Raw genomic sequence first — 5,084 nt, 5'->3', positions numbered from 1 at the left:
ATCGATGAAATTTAGACAATCTTAACAAGATTTCAAAATCTAATATCTTAAGAAATAATGAGCTCTGAATAAAAGAGTCGCAACACTCAAAAGATTTATAACTTGGAAGAAAGAATACAACAAGGATTATCCTTCCATGTCCTTAGAATTTTATATAATAAAAAATATCCCTTGAGAGCAAAGATTGTTGAATAATAACATCATACGAATGATACTTGTAAGATTTTCCCATTGAAAGAATACTTTTCTTTTCGAATAATGAAAGAAACCTTAAATAAACTCATCAACCAAAGGTTAACCATTAAGGTTTCAAAATGACGCTACTTTGAAAGAAAGAATTCTATCCGATAATTAACAATTAAGGAAGTATATTGTTCTTCAATCATTTTATGATTTTAAATGGATATTCGTTATATAAACGAAAGAATAGAATATTTCATGAACAAATATTTTATAAAACTGGATATGAATCCTTGTTCGAGTGGGCGACCTAGTTAGTTCTCAATTAAATCATTCTTTGAAATTTCATCAACGATTATTCTTGCATATATAACGCATTGTGTAAAAAAATTGATTGGAAATGGAACTAGAAAAATAATAATAGTCGATATCAAGCAATATTATCAACCGGCTAAGAAAATGGCCAGCTCAATCGGTTTGGCCCATAACAACTAGCTAGGACGATTAGCTAGGCTTCTGTTGTATTAATTAAAATTTTGACTAGTTAGGACAATTAACTAGTCATTCATGAGAACATATGCAACTAAACATATTTCATTTTGTATGTAAAAATTTCAACATCGTAACCACTAAAGAAATTTGTGGCTACCCGGATGACGATTTTGAAATAAAGAGTTTTCAAATTTGGGCCGAGTGTTAAGTGGCATTTATGACACTTATTTATGCTCTAATAAGCTTTGAATTGGTGTATTTGTACTCAAGTTAATTGTGTTCCCTGCTGTTTCTTGGTTCTTTGTAGATATATACATAATTTAGCAAAAAAAAGTTAATTGTGTTTTAACGTGTTTTCAAGTGTTTTTGCATTTCAGGATTTACTTCGTGAATCAGGTGAATTAGCATTGTTTTGATGCTAATATAGTGTTTAGGATGTGTTGAAATAAAAGCTTGAAAGAATAGCTCGAAGCTGCAAGGAATAAAGAAGAAGAAAAAAAATAAGGTTTTGGCAGAAGGCAGGCGCGCCCGCGCTGGTGTTGCGCGCGGCCGTACCGGGGGAACAGAAAGTCAGTGCGCCCACGCTGGTGAAGCGCGTGCCCGCGCTGGTGAAGCGTGCGCCCGCGCTGGTGAAGCGCGCGCCCGCGCTGGGTTGGGATAAACAAATCCTGATTCTTTTGCAATATGAATTTTGGACTCCTGGGATGCATGGACTTCTATATAAACATAACTTAGGTCATTTTTCAAGAAATAATAATTCAGAGATTCAGAGTTTTCAAGACATCAAGAAAGGAGAAGACGGCAAGAGACCTTTCGGCATAATTCAACAAAGGCGAAGACGAACTAGTTTATTCTTGTGAATCTTTGATTTAAGTTATAATTTAGATGCTTGTTTCTTGTTTTGCTGAACCTATATTCTTGATTGTACTTGGTTTTATTTATTCGTATAAAGACTACATTTGCTATATCATGTTTTCATTGGAACCCACGTTGGCGATGAGTTCGATTATGGGCTAATCGTTATCGTGGGGTTCTAGCGGATTTATTTATGGATTTCTTTAGTTAAATTGTTTGATGCCTTAGTGTGTGGTGATTGTATGATATCCTAGTATTGGTTGTGCTTATTCGTCTTGTGAGCGTCGCGAACTTATAAGATAGTGTGGTAATTCTTAATGAAGCGAAAGTGAATTTAAGGATTTAGAACTTGCCATGCTAGAATAGGTTCATGTATTGTTATGCATGATTCGTAGGTAATTTTACCCATCTTCCTTGCCCTGTGTAATCAAGATAGATAACTTGTGCTTAAACCGTTATGTTGTCAAATTCTATAGACATATAGGGTCTCAATATAATTGGTGCCTATTCAGCTTCTATCTGTTTTGTGGATGTCTGGTAGAATGGTACTCGTGCAATGAAAGTTGGCATTTATCAGTTTTGTGTTGTCTGATTAGTGTCATCACCATTGCATGCTAAGGTTTAGAATAATAAGGCTATTGAATAAAGTACTTAATGAAGTTAGAATCCCATGTTTGTCATATATATTAACTCAGTCTATCTTATTCTCATAGTTATAATAATTAGCGTAATTCTTAGTTATAAACATTCTCACTTTTTTAAAGTCTTAGCATTGAATAATAACCATACATTATTGCTTAGGTGTGTAATTTAGATAGTTAACCAATACAGTTTCCGTGGGATCGAATCTGGTTTATATCTTATACTACTTGCGAACTCGTATACTTTTGTGTAATATTAGCGCGTGTTTAGCGACTAACAAGTTTTTGGCGCCGCTGCCGGGGACTGCAGTGTTAATTACTAGTTTATGTGCTTTCCATCAGTGGTCATTAAAGTTCATTGACTTGGACATTGTTACTTATTAGTTTCCTTGTTTTATTTCAGGTGATCTAGCGAGGGTGTATGCATACGCGTTCGCGTACTCGTAAGAGAACACTGGATAAAGCCGAGGAAGAACTTATGGTTGTTCGTAGAGAAGTTTTTGAGGAAGAAAAGAAGGTAGAAGAAGAAGAAGAGAAAGTTGAAGAACCAATTGTAGTAGCTATGGGTTATCAAGCAGAAAATCTGAAGGCTTTGATGGACTATTCTAAGCCTAAGATTAATGACATTCAGTCTAGCATCATTAGACCAGCCATCGTGGCTAACACTTTTGAGATCAAGTCTAGCATGATCTAGATGATACAGAACTCAGTTCAGTATGGGGGTTCTCCTATCGAAGACCCCAACATGCACATCAGGGATTTCATCGTGATCTGCGACACTTTCGAGTTCAATGGTGTGACTGAAGATGCTATCAACCTGCGAATCTTCCCATTTTCTTTGAGGGACAAAGCTAAGTTCTGGTTACACTCTCTACCAGCAGGGTCTATCACAACTTGGGAAGATCTTGCCTAAAAGTTTCTCACTAAATTTTTTCCCATGGCGAAGACTGCAGCAATCAGAAATGCTCTTACCCAGTTCGTGCAGCAAATTAAAGAATCTCTGTGTGAGGCTTGGGATCGATATAAGGAGATGCTAAGGAAGTGCCCACACCATGGCATGCCTGATTGAATGATTATCAACTATTTCTACAATGGATTGGGTCCTACTTCTAGGCCCATGGTTGATGCAGCATCAGGAGGAGCCTTGTGTGCTAAGAGCTACGATGAAGCCTATGAACTTATTGAACTGATGGCTGCTACCAGCGATCATCCAAATAACCGCAATCATCCTAATTTCAGTTGGAGGAATGCTCAGAATGCGGTTCAATAGCCTTATCATCAGTATCCAGCTAAGCAGTACAACCCCCCTGGTTTTCAGCAACCGCAGTATGCACAAAAACAATAACTCCAGTTACAACCAGCTAATGAAAAATCTGAATTAGAGGAGTTGAAGCTCATGTGCAAGAGTCAAGCTGTCTCTATCAAGACCTTGGAAAATCAAATTGGGAAAATTGCAAATGCCTTGCTAAATCATCAACCTGGTACATTGCCAAGTGACACTGAAGTGCCAGGAAAGAAGGAAGCTAAGGAGCAGGTAAAGGCAATCACTTTGAGGTCTGGACAGTTTGCTAATCCCGAACAAACTCAAGAGTTGACTGAAAAAGCTGGAGCTGAGAAAGAAGTAGAGCAGCAGGATGAAGAAGTGGAACCAAGGAAGACTATTGTTGAGCACACTCCTCCTAAGGGTAATACAGGGGAGAAATAGATCTATCCTCCACCGCCTTTTCCTAAGAGATTGCAGAAGAAAAAGCTGGACAAGCAATTTGAGAAGTTTCTGGAGGTGTTCAAGAAACTTCATATCAATATACCTTTCGCTGAGGCTCTCGAGCAGATGCCTAGTTATGCAAAGTTTATGAAAGATATTCTCTCTTGGAAGGTGAAGCTAGACGATTTAGAGACTGTCGCTCTTATGGAGGAATGCAGTGTTGTGCTAAGCAGAAGTTGCCTCCGAAGCTTAAAGATCCAGGAAGCTTCACTATTTCATGTACTATTAGAAAAGTATCTTTCGACAGATGCTTGTGTGACTTGGGAGCTAGCATCAATCTGATGCCTTTGTCAATTTTCAAACAGCAGGACTTACCTGATCCCAAACCAACTTACATGACCTTGTAGTTGGCCGACCGTTCTATTATATATCCGAGAGGTATTGCAGAGGATGTCTTGGTCAAAGTGGATAAACTCATCTTCCCTGCTGATTTCGTCATTCTTGATTTCAAGGAGGATAAGAAGATTCCCATAATCTCTGGAAGGCCTTTCTTGGCAACTGGCCGAATATTGATCGATGTACGGAAGGGTGAGCTTATAATGCAAGTGTTGGATCAGGATGTGACTTTCAATGTGTTCAATGCTATAAAATTTCCTACTGATTATGAGGAGTGCTTAAAAGTCGAGTTGGTCGATTTTGTGATCATATCGGAACTTGATCAAATGATAAGGTCTGATGCCTTAGAAAAAGCCTTGTTGGGAAATTTAGACAGTGAAGATGACGAAGGTGATGAGCAACTACAGTTTTTGAATGCTTCTCCCTGGAAAAGGAAGATCGATATGCCTTTTGAATCTCTTGGAATGAAGAATTGAGCAAGGCTCCTAAACGCCTCAAGCCTTCTATTGAGAAAGCTCCCACTCTTGAGCTTAAGCCTTTACCTGAACATTTGAGGTATGCTTTTTTAGGTGATGCATCTACTCTGCCTGTTATTATTGCATCTAGCCTTTTAGGTAGCAATGAGGAAAAGCTTTTGAGAATTCTGAGAGAGTTCAAATCGGCAATTGGATGGACTATAGTAGATATCAAGGGAATCAACCCTTCATACTGCATGCATAAAATTCTGCTAGAAGAAGGTAGCAAACCTACAGTCGAGCAGCAAAGAAGACTTAATCCAATCATGAAGGAAGTAGTAAAGAATGAAATTCTGAAGT

At 38.0% G+C, this 5,084-nt stretch overlaps 1 non-coding gene across 1 annotated transcript; it reads right to left on the bottom strand.

The window, feature by feature from the left end:
* Nucleotides 1-3,120: 3,120 nt before the first annotated feature.
* LOC141716390 (small nucleolar RNA R71) lies at nucleotides 3,121-3,227 on the bottom strand. The gene has a single exon (XR_012573102.1). It is a non-coding gene; the product is annotated as a small nucleolar RNA R71 (small nucleolar RNA).
* Nucleotides 3,228-5,084: the final 1,857 nt, after the last annotated feature.

The sequence above is a fragment of the Apium graveolens genome, chromosome 3 (genome assembly GCF_009905375.1).
Source record: "Apium graveolens cultivar Ventura chromosome 3, ASM990537v1, whole genome shotgun sequence".
NCBI classification, from domain to species: domain Eukaryota; kingdom Viridiplantae; phylum Streptophyta; class Magnoliopsida; order Apiales; family Apiaceae; genus Apium; species Apium graveolens.
The sequence above is the reverse complement of the archived record's forward strand: the minus strand, read 5'-3'. Positions and strand labels throughout refer to the sequence as shown.